Source organism: Rattus norvegicus, chromosome 12 (genome assembly GCF_036323735.1).
Source record: "Rattus norvegicus strain BN/NHsdMcwi chromosome 12, GRCr8, whole genome shotgun sequence".
Taxonomy (NCBI): domain Eukaryota; kingdom Metazoa; phylum Chordata; class Mammalia; order Rodentia; family Muridae; genus Rattus; species Rattus norvegicus.
This window is the reverse complement of record NC_086030.1, coordinates 3,482,617-3,506,569: the sequence shown is the minus strand read 5'-3', so window position 1 is coordinate 3,506,569 and position 23,953 is coordinate 3,482,617. Positions and strand designations below refer to the sequence as shown.

Here is a 23,953-nt window from a genome sequence, read left to right as displayed (position 1 = left end):
GTGTAGATGTACCACATTTTCTGTATCCATTCCTCTGTTGAAGGGCATCTGGGTTCTTTCCAGCTTCTGGCTATTATAAATAAGGCTGCGATGAACATAGTGGAGCACGTGTCTCTTTTATATGTTGAGGCATCGTTTGGGTATATGCCCAAGAGAGGTATAGCTGGATCCTCAGGCAGTTCAATGTCCAATTTTCTGAGGAACCTCCAGACTGATTTCCAGAATGGTTTTACCAGTCTGCAATCCCACCAACAATGGAGGAGTGTTCCTCTTTCTCCACATCCTCGCCAGCATCTGCTGTCACCTGAGTTTTTGATCTTAGCCAATCGCACTGGTGTGAGGTGAAATCTCAGGGTTGTTTTGATTTGCATTCCCCTTATGACTAAAGATGTTGAACATTTCTTTAGGTGTTTCTCAGCCATTCGGCATTCCTCAGCTGTGAATTCTTTGTTTAGCTCTGAACCCCATTTTTTAATAGGGTTATTTGTTTCCCTGCGGTCTAACTTCTTAAGTTCTTTGTATATTTTGGATATAAGGCCTCTATCTCTTGTAGGATTGGTAAAGATCTTTTCCCAATCTGTTGGTTGCCGTTTTGTCCTAACCACAGTGTCCTTTGCCTTACAGAAGCTTTGCAGTTTTATGAGATCCCATTTGTCGATTCTTGATCTTAGAGCATAAGCCATTGGTGTTTTGTTCAGGAAATTTTTTCCAGTGCCCATGTGTTCCAGATGTTTCCCTAGTTTTTCTTCTATTAGTTTGAGTGTGTCTGGTTTGATGTGGAGGTCCTTGATCCACTTGGACTTAAGCTTTGTACAGGGTGATAAGCATGGATCGATCTGCATTCTTATACATGTTGCCCTCCAGTTGAACCAGCACCATTTGCTGAAAATGCTATCTTTTTTCCACTGGATGGTTTTGGCTCCTTTGTCAAAAATCAAGTGACTATAGGTGTGTGGGTTCATTTCTGCGTCTTCAATTCTATTCCATTGGTCTATCTGTCTGTCCCTGTACCAATACCATGCAGTTTTTATCACTATTGCTCTGTAATACTGCTTGAGTTCAGGGATAGTGATTCCCCCTGAAGTCCTTTTATTGTTGAGGATAGCTTTAGCTATCCTGGGTTTTTTGTTATTCCAGATGAATTTGCAAATTGTTCTGTCTAACTCTTTGAAGAATTGGATTGGTATTTTGATGGGGATTGCATTGAATCTGTAGATTGCTTTTGGTAAAATGGCCATTTTTACTATATTAATCCTGCCAATCCATGAGCATGGGAGATCTTTCCATCTTCTGAGGTCTTCTTCAATTTCTTTCCTCAGTGTCTTGAAGTTCTTATTGTACAGATCTTTTACTTGCTTGGTTAAAGTCACACCGAGGTACTTTATATTATTTGGGTCTATTATGAAGGGTGTCGTTTCCCTAATTTCTTTCTCGGCTTGTTTCTCTTTTGTATAGAGGAAGGCAACTGATTTATTTGAGTTAATTTTATACCCAGCCACTTTGCTGAAGTTGTTTATCAGCTTTAGTAGTTCTCTGGTGGAACTTTTGGGATCACTTAAATATACTATCATGTCATCTGCAAATAGTGATATTCTGACCTCTTCTTTTCCGATCTGTATCCCCTTGACCTCCTTTTGTTGTCTGATTGCTCTGGCTAGAACTTCAAGAACTATATTGAATAAGTAGGGAGAGAGTGGGCAGCCTTGTCTAGTCCCTGATTTTAGTGGGATTGCTTCAAGTTTCTCTCCATTTAGTTTAATGTTAGCAACTGGTTTGCTGTATATGGCTTTTACTATGTTTAGGTATGGGCCGTGAATTCCTATTCTTTCCAGGACTTTTATCATGAAGGGGTGTTGAATTTTGTCAAATGCTTTCTCAGCATCTAATGAAATGATCATGTGGTTCTGTTCTTTCAGTTTGTTTATATAATGGATCACGTTGATGGTTTTCCGTATATTAAACCATCCCTGCATGCCTGGGATGAAGCCTACTTGATCATGGTGGATGGTTGTTTTGATGTGCTCTTGAATTCGGTTTGCCAGAATTTTATTGAGTATTTTTGCGTCGATATTCATAAGGGAAATTGGTCTGAAGTTCTCTTTCTTTGTTGTGTCTTTGAGTGGTTTAGGTATAAGAGTAATTGTGGCTTCGTAGAAGGAATTCGGTAGGGCTCCATCTGTTTCAATTTTGTGGAATAGTTTGGATAATATTGGTATGAGGTCTTCTATGAAGGTTTGATAGAATTCTGCACTAAACCCGTCTGGACCTGGGCTCTTTTTGGTTGGGAGACCTTTAATGACTGCTTCTATTTCCTTAGGAGTTATGGGGTTGTTTAACTGGCTTATCTGTTCCTGATTTAACTTCGATACCTGGTATCTGTCTAGGAAATTGTCCATTTCCTGAAGATTTTCAAATTTTGTTGAATATAGGTTTTTATAGTAAGATCTGATGATTTTTTGAATTTCCTCTGAATCTGTAGTTATGTCTCCCTTTTCATTTCTGATTTTGTTCATTTGGACGCACTCTCTGTGTCCTCTCGTTAGTCTGGCTAAGGGTTTATCTATTTTGTTGATTTTCTCAAAGAACCAACTTTTGGTTCTGTTGATTCTTTCTATGGTCCTTTTTGTTTCTACTTGGTTGATTTCAGCTCTGAGTTTGATTATTTCCTGCCTTCTACTCCTCCTGGGTGTATTTGCTTCTTTTTGTTCTAGAGCTTTTACGTGTGCTGTCAAGCTGCTGACATATGCTCTTTCCTGTTTCTTTCTGCAGGCACTCAGCGCTATGAGTTTTCCTCTTAGCACAGCTTTCATTGTGTCCCATAAGTTTGGGTATGTTGTATCTTCATTTTCATTAAATTCTAAAAAGTTTTTAATTTCTTTCTTTATTTCTTCCTTGACCAGGTTATCATTGAGTAGAGCATTGTTCAATTTCCACGTATATGTGGGCATTCTACCCTTATTGTTATTGAAGACCAGTTTTAGGCCGTGGTGGTCCGATAGCATGCATGGGATTATTTCTATCTTTCTGTACCTGTTGAGGCCCGTTTTTTGACCAATTATATGGTCAATTTTGGAGAAAGTGCCATGAGGAGCTGAGAAGAAGGTATATCCTTTTGCTTTAGGATAGAATGTTCTATAAATATCTGTTAAGTCCATTTGGCTCATGACTTCTCTTAGTCTGTCGACATCACTGTTTAATTTCTGTTTCCATGATCTGTCCATTGATGAGAGTGGGGTGTTGAAATCTCCCACTATTATTGTGTGAGGTGCAATGTGTGTTTTGAGCTTTAGTAAGGTTTCTTTTATGTATGTAGGTGCCCTTGTATTTGGGGCATAGATATTTAGGATTGAGAGTTCATCTTGGTGGATTTTTCCTTTGATGAATATGAAGTGTCCTTCCTTATCTTTTTTGATGACTTTTAGTTGGAAATTGATTTTATTTGATATTAGAATGGCTACTCCAGCTTGCTTCTTCTGACCATTTGCTTGGAAAGTTGTTTTCCAGCCTTTCACTCTGAGGTAGTGTCTGTCTTTGTCTCTGAGGTGTGTTTCCTGTAGGCAGCAGAATGCAGGGTCCTCGTTGCGTATCCAGTTTGTTAATCTATGTCTTTTTATTGGGGAGTTGAGGCCATTGATATTGAGAGATATTAAGGAATAGTGATTATTGTTTCCCTTTATATTCATATTTGGATGTGAGGTTATGTTTGTGTGCTTTCATTCTCTTTGTTTTGTTGCCAAGACGATTAGTTTCTTGCTTCTTCTAGGGTATAGCTTGCCTCCTTATGTTGGGCTTTACCATTTATTATCCTTTGTAGTGCTGGATTTGTAGAAAGATATTGTGTAAATTTGGTTTTGTCATGGAATATCTTGGTTTCTCCATCAATGTTAATTGAGAGTTTTGCTGGATACAGTAACCTGGGCTGGCATTTGTGTTCTCTTAGGGTCTATATGACATCAGTCCAGGATCTTCTGGCCTTCATAGTTTCTGGCGAGAAGTCTGGTGTGATTCCGATAGGTCTCCCTTTATATGTTACTTGACCTTTTTCCCTTACTGCTTTTAATATTCTTTCTTTATTTTGTGCGTTTGGTGTTTTGACAATTATGTGATGGGAGGTGTTTCTTTTCTGGTCCAATCTATTTGGAGTTCTGTAGGCTTCTTGTATGTCTATGGGTATCTCTTTTTTTAGGTTAGGGAAGTTTTCTTCTATGATTTTGTTGAAGATATTTACTGGTCCTTTGAGCTGGGAGTCTTCACCCTCTTCTATACCTATTATCCTTAGGTTTGATCTTCTCATTGAGTCCTGGATTTCCTGTATGTTTTGGACCAGTAGCTTTTTCCGCTTTACATTATCTTTGACAGTTGAGTCAATGATTTCTATGGAATCTTCTGCTCCTGAGATTCTCTCTTCCATCTCTTGTATTCTGTTGGTGAAGCTTGTATCTACAGCTCCTTGTCTCTTCTTTTGGTTTTCTATATCCAGGGTTGTTTCCATGTGTTCTTTCTTGATTGCTTCTATTTCCATTTTTAATTCCTTCAACTGTTTGATTGTGTTTTCCTGGAATTCTTTCAGGCATTTTTGCGATTCCTCTCTGTAGGCTTCTACTTGTTTATTAATGTTTTCCTGTGTTTCCCTAAGTGTGTTCATGTCTTTCTTGAAGTCCTCCAGCATCATGATCAAATATGATTTTGAAACTAGATCTTGCTTTTCTGGTGTGTTTGAATATTCCATGTTTGTTTTGGTGGGAGAATTGGGCTCCGATGATGGCATGTAGTCTTGGTTTCTGTTGCTTGGGTTCCTGCGCTTGCCTCTCGCCATCAGATTATCTCTAGTGTTACTTTGTTCTGCTATTTCTGACAGTGGCTAGACTGTCCTATAAGCCTGTGTGTCAGGAGTGCTGTAGACCTGTTTTCCTCTCTTTCAGTCAGTTATGGGGACAGAGTGTTCTGCTTTCGGGCGTGTAGTTTTTCCTCTCTACAGGTCTTCAGCTGTTCCTGTGGGCCTGTGTCTTGAGTTCACCAGGCAGCTTTCTTGCAGCAGAAAATTTGGTCTTACCTGTGGTCCCGAGGCTCAGGTTCGCTCGTGGGGTGCTGCCCAGGGGCTCTCTGCAGCGGCAGCAACCAGGAAGACCTGTGCCGCCCCTTCCGGGAGCTTCAGTGCACCAGGGTTCCAGATGGTCTTTGGCTTTTTCCTCTGGCGTCCGAGATGTGTGTGCAGGGAGCAGTCTCTTCTGGTTTCCCAGACTTGTCTGCCTCTCTGAAGGTTTAGCTCTCCATCCCACGGGATTTGGGTGCAGAGAACTGTTTCGGTGGTATTTCTTTCTACAAAGGTATTTTACTTGTGTTAATATTTTAATTCCTTGGTGATGTAGGAATGGTAGTATGTGCTTCGGTATATATATATATATATATATATATATATATATATATATATATATATATTTGATATTCTGTCTCGAAATCAGTTGTTAATTAGATGGTCAATGGAAAAATTCTTTGCATTCTCCTGTCCATTCCTTATTTTATTTAATTTTGTGGAAGTTCTGCTTTTATTATTTCCTCTTTGCTTTAGAGTAAACAGTACTCTCAAATCTTATTTTAAATTCCACTAAGTAGATGTCACTCTAGCATGCACATTCGACCCATCTGCTGCTTCCTTCTTTGAGATCAAGAAAATTTCTATCCTTCTGTTTGTTTCAGGTACATCATTTTGAGGACTGGCTATACTACTTAGGTCATTGTGTTATTACCTGACTATATCTGTTTCTGAAACATTTTTAGTATTCACCATTCGAATGGTGAATATTGCTGAACTTATTTCCTTATATTGAAAGCTAAGATGATTCTGAAAAAAATGTTAACAGGGATTAGTTTGAAATAAGCTCCTAATTAACTTGCTGTATTGTATATTTTTGTTGCATTTCACAGATCCATTCGTGAAGCCAAGAAACCCAACAAAATGGAACTTCCCATGCAGATATTCACTGAGGATATTGCATGCTGTGACACTGTATGTGAATACAAAACCAAAACTAATATTCCATGTTCATGACTAGGAGAGAGACAGTTTGTAAAGTAATGGAAGATGGAGACATATGAAGAGCATGGATGGGGAGAGCGGGACAAAGGGAGAGAGGGACAGAGGGACAGAGAGACCGAGGGAGAGAATTTAGACAGTATTATGTGGAACTAATAAATTATTTTAAATTAAATTATATTAAATTATCTGTAGTCAAGGCAGACATAGGACTCTCATATGTAATGTGTAGAGAGCAACATGAAACAAGACTGATTCACGTACTAGAGATCCAAAAAGAGGAAATACTTTTTGTTATATCACTGAAAATTGAGCCAAATATTTCCAACAGCATATATTTCCAAGTGAAGTATTATTAGTAGAATTAAACTGCCCCCTCCTGAGTCCTTATTGCTTATATATAGATTTGTGTGTTATTTCCACTATTCCTTATTCATTTTAAAATATTTCTCTAGTAAACAATTTTTATTATATAATATTATCATAAAGCATTACATTTTCTCTCCATACCTAAGTGTTCAATGATATATTAGCTCTTTTTCTCCATTCTGTGCTCTTTCTCTAAGTCTCTTACTATGCATCCTTATACCTTCCTCTGAATACCAGCTACAAAGTCATGGCTTTCATCCTCATGTTTACTTGAATAATCTAGTCATGAGGATATCTTTGTATGTGTCTTCTGTTCAGAAATTTAAATTTAAAAGTGGTATGTGTGTGTGTGTGTGTGTGTGTGTGTGTGTTCATCTTTGTGTATGGTGTTTAGGATAAAACTCACAACATCACAATACTATACAGTAGTTCTATCATTGAGATAAACATAAATATCTATTGAATTGTTGTCTATTATTCTCAGGCTTATATTATTCTCCACTTTCCAGTATTGGGTTTAATGCAGATCAAAAATCTAACTACTATGTAACATGTAGAGCATTGAAGACATTTCCTGCTGTAAAGCAGAATAGACTGTAACTCAGGGATCACCACCTCTCTGCCTTTCATAAATGTTAATTGCACGGAGCCATATTGGATTTGGGGCTAGCCGCTTTTTGAACTGCATGGCTCAAAGTGACTACGTGACTCTGGGCTGTTTGGCCACAGATATTCACCTCTAAGATGACTCCCATAAGTCTTAAGATTGTTGAATGAAAGCCTCTCCCATGAATTTACGGCACAGGAAGATAACATTCAAGGGATGCCTCAGCTCCCTTAGCAGATACCAGTTATCTCCACAGTCAACACCCAGTGTCTCCACCACCTGACCTCTTTGCCTCCAGCTATCACTGCCTATATCCTCATCTCCCTCTCCTCTGTGTTTCACAAAGGACACTCCCCCTACATGAAAGCCTTAAAAGCTGTAATGTTCACCCCAATAAATGAGACCTTGACAACAGAACTTTTGCTTGGTCTCCTTCTTCTCTTCACCCTCATTTTGGCCCACAGGTAGAAAGCCTCTTCGGGACCCTGAATAACTGGGTCCCCGCTGACAGGGACAAGTGGCGCCCGAACAGGGACTCCGAAGCAAGGCCGACTAAAGGACGAGGGAGATAAGAGAGCGGCAGCGGGAATCGAGGACTCTTCAGGCCGTATAGCTTGTGCGTCACTGGAGAGGGAGGTAAGGAGCAGTCGAATAATTGTCGTCTAATTGCCATGGGGAAGGTATGGATTTAGGAGGCTTGTTTCATAGGAGAGAAGATTAAGAGTTAAGAAAAAGGATTTAATCAAGTTTTTTTTTTTTTTTTTTTTGTTTTATTGATGAAAGGTGTCCCTGGTTAATTTTAAGCAGTGTGGGTCTAGCTTAAGTAAAACTTGTAATAAAAAAGGGACAAGGTAATGGTAAAGTGTTTTTGCATATGCGTTCTTTTAGAGTTATATTTTAGTCTTTGGACCCTGATTAGAGATAGTTTACACCCTAGACATGAGAGAGAGTGGGTTTGGGAAAAACAGTCCTCCCGGACTCTCCATGGATGCTTTGGAGAAAGAGAAAAACTTTCAGAGCTCTCCTAGGAACAAAAGAAAGGCAGGAGACGTCCTGCCTCTCTGCTGGCTCCTATTGGAGAAATGCTTATTTCTGGTTCTGGGTTCCATAGGTACGATATGTAGGTCCCTTCGGTGGGACACCATCTAGTTTTTTCCCTCTATGTCTATTGTTTGTCCTTGGTGCACCAAGCTGTCCATGTCTGTCAGTTTATGTCTGTGGTTTTTGTTTCTCGTTGTTTAAATGTTTTATGTTTCATGTTCAAAAGAAAAATGGTAACTTGATTTGGTTTTAATTCATTTAAAAAAAAAAAGGGAACAAGTGAATAAAAAACAGTTTTAATCGGCCTTTGGAGCCCTGTACTTGTAGCTAGGAGCCTAGGTCAGCTGGAGAAGCTGCCCGCGGACTGAGCGTCTGCAGGAGCTGATCTTAAAGGCGCCAACAGCTAGCTCCTCAGCTTCTATGGTATGGGAACTGATAGCTGTTTCTCTTAGAAAAATCCCAGATTTATTATTAGACTTAGCAGGTGACAAGGTGCTTGTCTTAAAATCACAGCTAGAAAAGTAAAAATGGTGCTAGGACTAAATATTAAAGACATGTGTAGCCACTTCAATTTTGTTTCTGACTGGTTCTAAATGTATAAATATGCTCTACATGCCTTGGTTATGGACTATTGGCTTTTAAGCTATTGGATATGGTTTAAAAAATGTAACATTGGCAACAGAAAGTTGACATAAAACTGGTAATTTGGATAAAGTCATTCTAGACAACATGTGACATGGGCCAACCTAGGGAAACAGGTTTAAATTGAGGTAATATTTTTATGGAATTCTTATTCTAAAAATAAGGCTTCTAAAAGATTTTAGGGCAATGTCTCTTTGTTGAGGTATTGGAGACCGCACCATCGTGCGTTCATATGTAGGAATTGGCAGTCAAACTTACTAGCATGAAGGACAGACTCGGTGTCTTGGAGACTGGATTTTGGAGACTAGTTTGTTGGAGGTTGAGTTTTGCTTTCCACAAGTTGTGGTTTGCCCTGGAGTTACCTGTATTTTGATGCTAATTCCACTGCCCCAAGGCAGCTGCGTAGTCATGTACTCAGAACTCAGGTGACTTCCCAAAGTTGTGGCTGTGCTCTGGTTTTACAAGGAGAACTTAAAGATTGTGATTAAGGATTGCCAGTGTTACATTGACTAACTCAAACTTATTTATAATTAAAAAAAATCAAACAGGTAGAGACTGTTACAAGATTTATGAAGGATTGATGAGGTTTTGGAACTTGTGAGAGCATTATAGCCAGTTTGCCTACTCCAACTGCCATTTCAAGATAGATTTAGAGGATTGTTTTTATGCAATTTATTTACGTCCTGGCGATTGTGAGTTTTCATTTCGTGAGCTTGCTTATAATTTTAGAGAGCCCATAAAGTGGTATCATTAAAAATTTTACAAAAGAATGGCTAATAGCCTTATATTATGTAATTTTGTCGTTTCTTCAAGTTAGAACATTGAATCTTTCAGTGTATATGGAAATTTTTACTACAAAACTTTGCTCTCAAAATGAGCTTTAATATTTGGGGAGTAGCTATTGCACTACTCCAGAAAAGAATATTTGAAGCTAATTATAAGCTTCTAAGTATATGTTAGTTGGCTAAGTACCTCACATTACCAGAGGACTTAGGTCTTTGTTATGCACATTGGAGATAAAGCTTCAGTTGTGTTAATACAGAATTGTCGACTAGAGTCATGGAAGTATTTTAAAAAGAAACCTGGTAAAACATATCTTATTCCAAACAGCAATTAAATTGGTTATTACAAAATACTGATATTTGGCCTATTACATATACAAATTTCAGGCAAAAGTGATAATTTTACTCTTTACATGCTTTTGTACTTCCTATAAATTTGTGCATGCAACCCATAGAAAATGAGCTTACTGTATTTATAGGTGGTTCATCTAATGAAAAGGCTACATGTATGATTGGATCACTTGTTTATTCTCTTGAGTTTCCCCTGCTTCAGCACAGATTATTAATTAACTGTAGCCAGTTTTTAAAATGTTAAAAAAAATCAAGCTTTCAATTCATATACTGATAGCCAATATGTGCCTTATGATTTACAGTTGATTAAAAAGTTTCCTTTTTTAGATACTACTAGCCCTCAAATTATACAATTACTTAATGCTATATTAGAGGCAGGTTTTCTACTTGCAATCAGTGAGTGATGATTTCAGTGTGAATGTTTGACAACTCAGTGTCCTTTCAGTGCTCTGACTCGGACAACTAAACAAAACTATAGACCCAGCTCTTTGAAAATGGTAATGGAGTTGATAACAAACCCTCACGAATAGAGGAAGACTCCATTTGCTTACTTTCAACTCCCAGCCTCACCCTGCTGGCTCAGGGATTTCTAGTGCGACTAAATCTGGACAGTATTTATAGTATTTGGCATCTCTAATTAATGCTTATGTTTAGGTAAATAAAGCTGGCAGGGGGCTGGAGAGATGGCTTAGTGGTTAAGAGCACTAAGTACTACTGTTCCTTTATAGGCCATTTAAGAACTCAAACTGGATTGCCTGGACCCCTTAGGAAGGGAGGACTATGATACCACGCAGATTATAGGCCTTACATAAGAACAATTAGTCAAAAAATCTCATTCTTTATATCACCAAAACAATAATGCTGGAGATAATAATTTGGTATTAAAGTCAATTTATAAATACAATTGCTCAGTCTCCTCAATTTAATCCTCGAAGTACTTATCTTAATAAATAATATCTTAATGATATCTTAATAAATAAAAAAGGGTGGAGTTACATCCCTGTATGCTATACAATTATTTAATAATACTCCTTTTATTTCCAATTTTAAAATTTGTATGCCAAGGAACACTCTGAATTTATGGCACCTTACAACTAGGCTTACTTCTGCCTAGGTGAAATAGAAAGATCGACATATTGGCATGATCCTGTTCAGATATTTTATATGAGGAAGAGGGAATCTTTGTGTTTTTTCTACAGGATGCTACAGGATTTTGCCAGCTGCCCGAGTGGCTGGTTTGCCATGCTGAGCCTGGGAGCATGAAGATTCAGCTCTTGTGGTTCAGGTCCCTGAAGTCATTCCTCTGCCCTGAGAGGAAGATGGAAGATTCCCCCTCATCTTTTGTCATCACAGAGATTTTGGCACTGCTGCAGTCAGTGTTACCACTGCGTGTGTCCCGCCCCACCGCGGCCTGCGCTCCAACCCTCTGTGCACTGCTGTTTGCTGGAGAAGACTGGACTCCAGCTGTTACCCCTGCCCCCCTCATTCCCCTGGTGACTCTTGCTGCCTTAACTGGTGTTGTCATTTTGCAGTCAGTAGCTTCAAAGGAATGCCACCTGCATGAAGCTGCTGTGGACTAGGGAATTCTGCCCTGGTTCTGCAGATCTCAGACATGGTTCCATTGCCTGCTGCTTGTTCCAGAAAAGAATGACCGATCCTGAACTGTCCTGGGAAAGACCTTGGCACTTTCGCTGCTATTGTAGCAGCCATTACTGCTGCAGCCATTGTGTCTGCAGTGTCTGGAGTTACCCTCCCCCAATCTATTGTTAGGCAAGCACAGTGGGTGAACTTTCTGGAGTAGTAGCTAACAATTGGGAATTCTAAATTTTATTACAGGAGAAGCTTGACTAGGCCCTTGGTGGTATGGCCATAGCAGCTGAGGAGAACCAGATGAAGTGCCCACTACTTATCGGGAGAGGCTCAATTTCCACAATCTCTTATATTAATGCCATCTGGCCCCTACTCTTTCGCCCCTGGGCTCAAATAAGAGGAATGAGAAGATGATCCAATGTAGCTATCCTCAGGGACGGGCAACTTCCTCTGACCCTTGACCAATCTAAGACAGGAACCTTGGGGGCGACAAGGTGATCCTATGACGGATAAGGCTGGGGTTTGAGAGGTCGATCCTAAGACAGAGGTGGCTACACCCCATTTAAACGTTCGGGCCGGTCCAATGCTTCTCTGCCCAGTTTCTCCCCCAATAAACACACACGTATAGCCCAGAATGGTGTGTTACAGCATAAGTTCATTCCTAGCCATTGGGGTGCTGTCCCGACTGCAAGAGTGGCTCACCATGGCCGAGCTAAGCACTCTGTGAGGCATGTTTGATCTCTCTCAGACCACTACTTCCACCTAATGGTTTTTTAAAAAAGAAAAATGGGGGAGATGCACGGAGCCATATTGGATTTGGGGCTAGCTGCTTTTTGAAGTGCATGGCTCAAAGTGACTAGGTGACTCTGGGCTGTTTGGCCACAGATATTCACCCCTAAGATGACTGCCATAAGTCTTAAGATTGTTGAATGAAAGCCTCTCCCATGAATTTACGGCACAGGAAGATAACATTCAAGGGATGCCTCAGCTCCCTTAGCAGATACCAGTTATCTCCTCAGTCAACACCCAGTGTCTCCAGCACCTGACCTCTTTGCCTCCAGCTATCACTGCCTATATCCTCATCTCCCCCTCCTCTGTGTTTCACAAAGGACACTCCCCCTACCTGAAAGGTAGAAAGCCTCTTCGGGACCCTGAATAACTGGGTCCCCTCTGGCGGGGACAGCTAATGGGTACAAAATGGACCTAGAGTTAGTGTTCTAACATGTCACTGTGGACACTGCACTAGACTTACAAAGGGAAATATAATGAAGATATTTTAGATCACCAAGCAATTTCTTACTCATACCAGGTCCACGTAACACAAAACAGTAACTAAAAATAGTATAAAATAGATTTTATACTATTATATATCTATATAATTGATATATAAAATATATATCAATTTTTTATTAGTTTTCTTTGATTTTTTTGCTTATACTTTAGCCTTTTATCATTTGAAAATTCTTTGAATCATCAATGTATTTCATTACACTTAAGATAAACCTGTAAAGTTTTTCTATGGATAAATTAGGAAAATGTTTTAATCCTATTTTTATATTAGGATTTTTCCACCTATTTTTTTTCTTTACTCTTAAGATTGAATGCAGATCTCTCAGACACTGCTTATATTTTAAAATAGATAGATGCAGATGATTTTAGAATTATCTTTATTCGATAATTTCATGTAAGTACAGAAATGCCAAATCACCTGCACAATCACAAGATATCCCCAAACCTTTCACTATATTCATATTCTTTCCTTTTCTTGACTTTAATAATTACCAATGTATAAAATATTAACTTTTGTTCTTAGCATTGTATAGAAAACAACTGCACTGTCCTCATGAGTCAATGCTTATGCCATGCCTGGGGGACAGCATTTTACTACATGCCTCCATTATTTTAGTAATCTGTTTTAAAATTCATGCCTTGTTAGTGATAGTATCAGCTCACTGTAGCACATTTAGTCTATTAATATGTAATTTCAATGTTTATAGTTATTATTTCTATCTGAAGATATAGGCAAATATACTTACATTAAAAGTTTTTTTATTTGTTTTTGAAAAATTAAAACATTTTATTCCTCATAGAAGGAGCTTGTGAACTATTCTAAGGTTGATCTTCTCTCTTAAGAATTGTTTACATTTCTGTTGTTCATCATGAGTCAAGAAATATTTTAGCATATATAAATAAACTACTAGTTCTACTTTAGTTTTCATGCTTTAAAAATGTTATTTGTAGAAATATTTTATTTAAAAAGTCTCTTTGTCTTGAAATCTGTATTACAAACAAAATCAACATCAGAAAGAGATGTACACATCTTTGCAAATATTAATTAGACATTAATATGTTTCTATTGCTCTGAAAACAAAATATTTTAAAATAATGTGAATTAAAGTCCCATGTGAATTATTACTCTATCTCATGTGCGGAATTCTTTATAATAAAACTTTGTTGTCTTAAAATTATACCAATGTTTTCAGACATTCATCAAAATATCAGAAGCTTTACTTTTCTTTAAATGTTCTATGCTTACCGTGTGTGTGTCTGTCTGTCTCTCTCTGTGTGTGTGTGTGTGTGTGTGTGTGTGTGTTCCTATGAGTATGTGGTTTATAAATATATATACATATTTCAATGTGCCATATTGGTGTAAGAAGGAAACTTGCAGGTGATTATTTCCTTCTGGGATGTATGATTTCTGAGCCCTGATCTATATTCACCCATAGGTGATTAATTTTACATTCTGAACAAAACCTTAAATTTTTCCTTTCTTGTTACATTCCAACCACAAGATCACAGCTGGTTTTTTTTCATATTCTAAGATGTTTTTGCATAATTGTTAGCCTCTGCATAAAAAGATACAAAGTCAGTTAGTATAAGTTGTCCTTTTCATAAAATTCTACTAAGCTGACATGTAACATTGGTGTCTTGGATGAATCATCAGAAGCACTCAAACATATGCACAAACACACACACACACACATACACACACATAGGCACACACACATGCAAATGCACCACAGACATAGACACAATCACTCATATTATTTTCAAAGTAATAGATTATGCATAGCAGTTGATTAATAAAAAGTAAAAATTAAAAAATAATGAATGAAACCTTTGTAAAAGAGATGGCTTGTGAAGTGGTTTTCTTAGGTTTGGGTTCAAGGTTGTTATGGATAGGGAGAGAGCACATGTGCTGTGTTTCTTGTTTCTCATTTAAGGGACTGTTTCTTAGATACTTACAGTCCTCATCAAAGATAACTGATAATATAGATACTATCTTCATGAAAATATACTTATGTACTCACTGTCTGGTTATTTATTAGATTTCTAGTACATCAGTGGTTTCTTGTCCGATTACTATGCTTTGATTTCATGCTATATTCTTGCTGCGGTCTTCCTAGGTCTCTGGAGCAGATTCTAAATGTGAGAGGCAGTAGAGAGCTAATAGTACAAGTACGTTGTTTTTTTCCTGGGAGTGTTAAGAAATGGCATCTTGTTTCTAAAATATTCATTTTGGATCCCTAGATCTATCACCATTAAAGAATTCAACACTCTATATCTGTATGCCATCTAAGTATTTACAAACCCTGATATGATAAGAGTGCTCACTAATTTTAATTTTTATAAAAATAATTGTGCTGCTTCCCAAACTCATTTTCCTAGAACTGTGCATGTGAAGCACATGGAAGTAAGGCTGTAATGATGGAAGTCCAGTTGGAGAGGAAGCAAACGTCTCTGCTCTCCCTGACTACATTCTGCCATAATGAAAGAGAAATCAGGATGCTGAGCTTTAGCACCCATGGCTTCTCAGTCACCCTTTATCATACACAACCTGTTACAGTTATGTTTGATTTTTCAGTACCCAAGAACTAAATTCTAAGATAAATATGTTAGACTGCGTGTCTTCCAGACTTAACCTATGCGAAGAAAATGAGTTATACATTAGAGGAGTTGTTACAGATTATAAATTATAAATAATGAGTAGATCATATTAATTTTGTATTCATGAGCTTTCAGGATATTTTATAGCATTTTTCTCTCTGTGCATTCTATAGCCTCTGTATGTAACAGCAACAAACTTTGATGTGGTGAATGACATAATCAGCAAGTTACTACCAGTGATAAGAAAGCATGTAAGTTACCTTCAATCTATTTTGAGTTAAAAATTGAATTTTGCTTTTGAGATTCACATATGTGGAAATGTGTAAATTCAGATGAAATTTGATCATGATACCTTTACAAATCATATTTTACAAATGCCTCCTTTTTAATCAGAAGTTATTGAAGACATAGTAATAGTTCTTTGAGTGACATTTTTTCTTGAATTCGTGTCTAGTTTTATATGAAATGAAAGTCATAGCCCAATGGTTTGAGCTGTATGTGTAGTTTCACTATATAATACATATCCACTGTAATAAATTGTGATTAATTTGTCATATGCTCACACCTAATTTAAAGGGTGCCAATGTTAGAGGGAATATTTTCTCTTTCTTTCTTTCTTTCTTTCTTTCTTTCTTTTTTTCTTTCTTTCTTTAATTAGACTATACTGCCTATTTGGTATGTAATTCTGTAGTCTTCCCCATTTCTTCTTGTTTTTATTTCTCTTGTGTGAATGTGTAAGTGTACATGTTCTAGTGTATTTATTTTTAACTTTTAATAAATCTTTAATAAATGAGTCTACATTTCTATGTCTTTTCTGCATACATATCTGTGTATATATTGTCTTTCTATTTTTAAATGTGCATGTGTATCTCTTTGTAGCTCTGTGTGTGTGTGTGTGTGTTTATCTGTGTTTATGCATCCCTGTCTATTGCTTTCTGTGAGTTTGTACAATGAGAATCCACATGTCAGTCTGCCTCTCTGACTATATTCCCCTCTACCTCTGTCTACCTCTCTCTCTCACTCTCTTTTTCTGTTTCATTATCACCCTCTCCATGTATGTTGGGGTGTAAATGGGTAGTGGTGGTGTGTCTATTTGAGTGCTTTTTGTCTGCTAGTTTAACACTTAAAAACTCTATGGGACAACGTCATTGGTTTTAAATAGGAGTCTACAAGAAAAGAAAATTAATAATAATTCCAGTTAGAGCCACTCCTGGAGGGTGCTCAATATCTCAACAGAATGTTCTATTTAGATGATTATTTCAAATGGATCCAAAACACTGTGTGTAGTAATTATGTTCTAGAACTTCTCTTCAGTATGAGGCCTATTTTCCCGGAGAGACATATGTCCTTCTTCTTCTTCACAGACTGGACATCTCTCAATGAAATCCAAAGGCTGTTTTCACTTCTAGGCACCCTCAAAGACTCTCTGTTTTTGACTCTTGTGTTCACTCTTGTCAAAGTTATCATATCTTTTGAATGTTAACTTTGCTAAACTCATTATAGCCACCACGAGTATATGCCTCTGTGGACACTAGGTTCTGTGCTCATGTTAAATCGAAATTCAATATACGACACACAGTCTGCACAGATGTAAGAAATTTCAAAATACTATTTGTCTTGGTTAGTGGTAATGGCTGAATGCAACTTCTTATTTTATTGTGCATCAGTAGATCAAGGTTCCCTCCAAGAGGAAAGGCAAGTACCCAAAGATTTTCTCCTGAAATCAGTCCTGTTTACTCAAACCTGTGGTCAGAAGAAATATCATTATTACTGGTTTAAATAATTTCCCTGCTAAAGAGCTAGAAATGACAAGTAAAGGAAATTGCTAGATTCTTCAAGACTCGGATGTCAGTTTATTTGTGGTGGTTGGTTCTTTTTGCCTCCCAGAACATTGAAGATTACCAACTGTGGTTCTGTCCTGGCCCTGGGAAAGCTCCAAGAGTACTCCAAGGTAATAACAGGAAAATCTAAGGAGGTGAATCCTCACTATTTTCATTATTTAGTCTTAAACTTGAATAAACACTAAAGCAAAATGACTTAAGTATAATTTCATTCTTTTAAATCATAATTAATTACTAATATAACATTCAGAAACAATTTGATACCTCATAAGCAACAGCCTTAGAATGACAGGAATTTTTCTGTGCTTTCTGTTTCAGAAACAGAATTTTCTTCATAAGGCAAACAAAACAAAACTCTAGACATATTGTTTTTGGAGAAAACAACTTAAGAAAGTCATTTGGTGATCATAACAGAAACTCTTCCTAGCTATCTATCTCAAGGGTTTCCATCACTCACATGGTAGCTCACAACCGTCTATAACTCCGGTTTCAGGGGATCTAATTCCCACATCTGACCTGCACAGACACCAAGTCTAAAATGGTGATCAGGTATATATGTGAGCGAAAGACTTACACAGAGAAACAAGTTTAAATCTAAAATGTAAAATCTTCACTTTTTTATTTATTCCAAATTATGTAGATTGCGTTGTAATGAATAGTAGAAATATAGCCCTTTCTCTGAATCCATGTAAAATATTCAGTGCACATCTCCTATGACCAATAATTTTGCAACTGAATATGAAATCATATTCTGACTTCTGGAGACAACCTGACTTAATTACAGCTATTCTGTTTGTTGCCTTCTTTTATTTCTCACCGGATTATTACCAAATAAATAATAGTAATAAAATTATCAGAAAAGTTTGAATAAGAACTAAAAATTTGAGATCACAAAGTATTCTGGCAAAGCTGATCTTTTAAAAGCTACTGAAATTTTGAAGCTCTAACCCATAAAGTTGACCTTCATACCAGTGACATAACTCTCTGCAGATTTAAGGGCATGCTCTCCCACTAATGCCAGATAAGAAAACATTCTCGTACATAGGTGCCTGTGGCCTCTCAACAGCCCATGTATGCTCTTTGGTTGGTGGCTCAGTCTCTGATAGCTCCCAGGCGTCCAGATTGATATTGCTGGTCTTTCTATGATGTTTCCAATCCTTTCAGTTCTCCCAACTTTTCCACAGGGCTTGTTGACCTCAGTCCAATGGTTAGATGTAATATCTATATCTGTTTTAGTCAGCTGCTTGCAGGGCCTCTCAGAGGACAGCCAAGCTAGGCTACTGGCTGCAAGCACAACATTGTATCAGTAATAATATTTGGGATTGGTACCTAATAATGGGATGAATCCCAAGTTGAGCCTGTCACTAACTGGTCACTGCTTCAGACTCTATTCCATTTTTGTCCTGCATTTCTTTTAGACAGGAGCAATTTGAGGTTGAAAGTTTTGTAGGTGTGTTAGTGTCCCTATCCAACCACAGGTGTCCTGTCTGATTTAAAAAGGTGGTCTCTCTTCAAATTTTACATCTGTGTGATTTTGCGTTTGGGGAAAATTTCCTACCCTTAGTCTTGGGAGCACCCCTATCCAATGTCTCTGGGATATTCTAGAGGTTCCCACCAACCCCGAGTGCTGTATATTTCCATTCGTTCTCTTGGGTCCCTTGTCCTCTCTCATGTCTCTCCCATACCTGATCCTGACCTGTTCTCTTCCCATTCCACTCTCACACATATCTCTCCTTTCCTCTGCCTCCCATAGTTATTTATTTCCTTTTGCTAACTGGGATTGAAGCATTCTTACTTAGGCTTTCCTTATGGTTTAACTTTTAGTGTCATGGATATTCTGTATATTTTGTGTAGTGTCACTGATTAATGAATATATACCATTCATGTCCTTTGGAGTCTGGGTTAGCTCACTCAGAATATATTCTAGATCTATGCAATTGCCTGCAAATTTAATGATGTCTTTTATTTTTAGTAGCTGAATAGTATTCCATTGTGTAAATAAACCATATTTTCTGAATCCATTCTTTGGTTGAAGAATATCAGGGTTGCTTATTACAAATATGGCTGCTATTAACATAGTAGAGCTTGCATCTTTGTGGTACTGTGGAGCATCTTTTGGCTATATGCCGAGGACCTGTATATCAGCGTCTTCAGGTACAACTATTTCCAGTTTGCTGAGGAACAGCCAGATTGGTTTCCATAGTGGTGGTAGTTTGCCATCCCACCAGCAATGGAGGAGCATTCCCGTTTCTCTACAATCTCACCAGCAAGATCTGTAGTTCTGTTTCTATTTTGAGAATAGTTTAAGGAGTTTTGGTATTAGCTCTTATTTGAAAGTCTGGTAGAATTATGCACTGAATTATGCATCGTGCCCTAGTCTTTTTGTTACTGTTTTTGTTTTTGGTTGTTTTTAATGAATTCTTTTAGTTCCTTAGGGGTTATGGGACTGATTAGTTTATCTGATCTTGATTTAACTTTGGTATGTGGTATCTGTGTAGAAAATCATCCATTTCATATAGATTTTCAAGCTTTGTCAACTATAGTCTTTTGTAGTAAAACATGATGTTTTTTTTAATTTCTTCAATTTCCACTATGTCTCCTTTTTCATTTCTGATTTTGTTAATTTGCATACTATTTCTGAGACTTTTAGTTAGTTTAGGTTTATGTATCTTGTTGATTGTCTCAAAGAACAGGATCTTGGTTTTATGGATTCTGTTTCTAATTGATTTCAGACTTAATATTATTTCCTGTTGTCTGCTTCTCTTTAGTGTGTTTTCTTATTTTTGATCTAGATTTTCATTGTGCTTTTAAGTTGCTAATATAGGATATCACAATTATCTTTGTGAAGACAATTAGTGCTCATATTTTATTTTACGTATGCCGTATGAAATATTTAAATTGGTTAATATGAAGCTAGAGGAGTGAAGTAGGGTTCTTTTTTTTTTTTTTTTTTTTTTTTTTTCGTGCTGGGGACTGAACCCAGGGCCTTGCGCTGGCTAGGCAAGCACTCTAACACTGAGCTAAATCCCTAACCCCAGTGAAGTAGGATTCTTATGATGTAAAAATATTATTGGTATTAATTCTCCAACAGGCCTGTCTTAAAAGGGTTAGAGAAGAATACAGCAAAAGTCCCCCTACACAGTGCATTCTTAGGTCTATATTCTCAAAACAAAGTGATACACTGAAAATTTTCTCCTCATTATTTTTAGAGTTCTCAGCTTAATTTATTATAGTATTCCTGTAAGGGATGTAATGTTCTAGTATGTACAGTCTACATTATCCTGAAGAAGGAGAAGGAGGAGAGAAGGAGGGGGAGGGGGAGGACGAGGAGAAGAAATACAACAAAGCATTCTAAATTGTATCAGAAGGGTTTCCTATATTCAGTTACAGTAGTTACAATTCATGTTTTTTTTCCTCATAGGGCATGAGTATCCGCATGACATTAGAATGATAAATATTCAAAGGAACTTCAGTTCACGGGACTTAAGAAATTTTACAGCTTTCCTTCCCTACCTGGGGTAATCATGAAATATCTAAACGCTCATGTACATGGGAAATTCATCTTGAAACTCAGAAACTCAGCAAGCAGCCAGCAGCAAAAAATTGAGTCTGTCATCTTCCTTCAGGTGGCTTGTCTTAGTTCCCATTTTAATTTGTCATAAAATATCGCAGCATACTATCATTTTCTTGCTTAGGAAAGGGACACTGTAATAAAAAACACACTAAAGCAGTATGTTTCAGGTCCATGTTAAGAGTACTCTAAATTCTGATGTAAAGACTAATCTTGGTTATAGGGAGAACATTTCATTTTTCCCAGGCAGATATTTGCCATAAACTGGTATGCCAAAACACTCTGTACACACATTTTTGTCCCATTAGAATAAGCAGGTCTAAGACATGAATTGTGATATGTTCCCATTAAGTGGTTTCGTGATTAGAGCACAAAATTACTTATGAAGTATATTTTGACAATCTATTGCAATGAAATCTACATAGAAAAACAAGATGTATGGTATTGAAGATAATCTTTTGCAGGTTTGACTAGAAATCACCTTAGGCTTGTAGCCCAGTCTCTAATCTCATTTCAAATCGTATAACAAATAACTTTTAGACCTATATCTAGATTCGAAATGCCCCTAATATTGATAGACTGGGACGTTTTAATTATTTTTTCAAATGATGGAATACTATAATTATTTCTCCTTATTCTCCTTTCCTGAAAACCTCCCACTTATACCTCTGATTTCTTTTAAACTTTGCTTTTTTATTTTTATTAATTTTATTTACATTTGAAATGTTGTCCCATTCCTGGTCCCCCTACCAAGAATACCCCACCACATCCCTCTTCCCCTTTGCCTCTAAGAGGGTGCTCCCCCACCAACCTACCTACTCCCACCTTACCCTTCAAGTATCCCTCTTCTTTGGGGCATCAAGCCTCCACAGGAACAAGAATATCCGCTCCAACTGAGGCTAGACAAGACAGCCATCTCTTACATATGTAGCAGGGACTGCAGACTGGCAGTGTATGCTCTTGGGTTGTTGACTAAGACCCTGGGAGCTCTGAGGGGTCAAGTTAAGTAATATTATTGTTCTTCCTATGGGGTTGCTATCCCTCTCTCTTCCTTCATTCCTTCCCCTAACTTTTTCATTGGGGTGCCAGGACTCAGTCATGTGGTTGGCAGAGAGTATCTGCATCTGTCTCAGTCAGAAGCTGGGAGACCCTCTCAGAGGACAACCCTGTCAGGTTCCTGTATGCAAGCATATCATTTCATCATCAACACTGTCATGGTTTGGTGTCTATGGATGGGATAGATAAGATGTCGAGGCAATCTTTGGATGGTCTTTTCAGTCTCTGCTACAGTTTTTGTCCATGCATATTCTTTAGACAGAAACAATTCGGAGTAAAAAATTTTGATATGTGTTTTGGTTTACATATATATAAACACACACACACACATGCATGCACACACACACACACACACACACACACACACACACACATCTTTGTCCATCTATCTAATATTACTTGTGATTTCAGGCGTCATAATTTTGCACTAGACAGCCAGGCAGACAGTATGTTTTTCAGTGATGAAGACTATTTTATATTGTGTTATATGACTCATTTGTTTACTTTTAATTTATTTGTTTTAAGTAACATATTTAAAATTGTATTATAGTCCAATATTCTAAAAGAAAACTCAGAAGCAAAAAAGAAACTTAATTTCAGCTCTGAACTGACACTATAGTGTATAGTCATGTATATTTTCTCATAAGGGGGACATGCTGCTGCTGAAATAAACTTAACAATGGTTCTTCAAAATGCTCAACAAGAAAAGTAAGGATGAAAAGAGCTTCATTATGACATTTGAAAAAATAGAAAATTTTTAAATGAGAATAAAAGTAAGGGTGGCTATGAAAATGGATGTAATTATTGAAGCAACAGCCTATACATAGTTCAGGGAGCTTGTTCAATCAATGTATCTAGTATTTCATGATACAGTATGGAGTTAGACAGCATCATCTTGTGAGAATTCCCACTACAGAACACAAGACCATGTCTTAGAGACATCACTAAGATTAATAACAGTGTAGGGCATATGAGAAGAAGGTTACATAAGCACAGCAGGATGATTAACCCATTATAATAGGGACATTTTGCAATTGAAAGTTGGTGTTGTAAAAGATGTTTGTAAATTACACTATCCCATGTAATGATCTCAACTCCTGCTCAGATATGAAGGAAAAAACTTTTAAGAAAAAAAGAACTTCTATAACATCGCAGTTGAACAGGAGCTCTGTGCCCCACCAGGACCAAGTATGCACCACCCCACCATTTAAAAAGGGAAGAAAACTGGAAGAGAATTCAGTTCTATTTGTCAGGATGGCATCCTGCCCGCAGCAATTCTGGTATGTCTCAAACGGTGTTCCTCTGGCTCTCCTAAGACAAAATCTTGCTTCTTAAATACCTGACCCCTTCACTTCTATCACCATGTGGAGTAAAAATTGTCTCTCAAATCATTGGCTTTCCAGTAGGAAGATGAGAGAGGGCTATTCAGAAACCATCTATTGGAAAAGTTGGATTTAATCCCTTAACTATTTTGGAAAATCTGTTATAAAGAAATGTTGCCTGATCTTTAAGGGATAATATTAGGATGGGATGTGTAGAACAAAAGATTGAGGCACAAAACCAGCTTTAGGTCGTCAGTGTCCATGCCAGCACGTGCACTGCACCCGTGCATACCATTGGTCTTGTTCTCAAGGAGCAAATAGTAGTCTGTGGTGTGTGAAGCCTGACAGGTAGTTCTCTATCATCTTCTCATGACATGCTGTACCTACTAAAAAAGAAAAGGCCCACAACCACGGGTGTCTTTTTAGAATCTCTGAGTATAACATTGTGCCAAACAGTAAAGGACAAATTGGATTCGGAAGAGGAGGTGGATATAAACAAGCAATCAGTTAATGTAGTGGCGTGGATCTTTAAGGTAGGGAATGTCTTTCAATCATCCACCTCAGGATTCCTCTGAGTCTATGGGAGTAGTTGTCTTCATTTTGCATTCCCTTGAATGACAGTAGATATGTATGAGAGAATTCGTATATGCTCAAAGTCTCCTCTGTTAGTGTTAATAACATGGATGATGTTCAGAAATTGTTTAAGCAATGTGATTGTTGAACTGTCAAAAGTGAAACCTCCCCTCATTTCTAGGAGACCAAATCTCAAAGCGAATGTCCCTATCCTCTTGTGTACAATTTTTCTGACTGTCTCAACCTATGCTCAGAGCAAACAGTTCAGGAGGTATTATATATATAT

General features: G+C 37.5%; 1 pseudogene; it reads left to right on the top strand.

Annotated features, from left to right (window-relative positions):
* LOC134481245 (ralA-binding protein 1-like) overlaps positions 1 to 23,953 on the top strand; it is a 48,747-nt pseudogene that overhangs the window by 9,116 nt on the left and 15,678 nt on the right.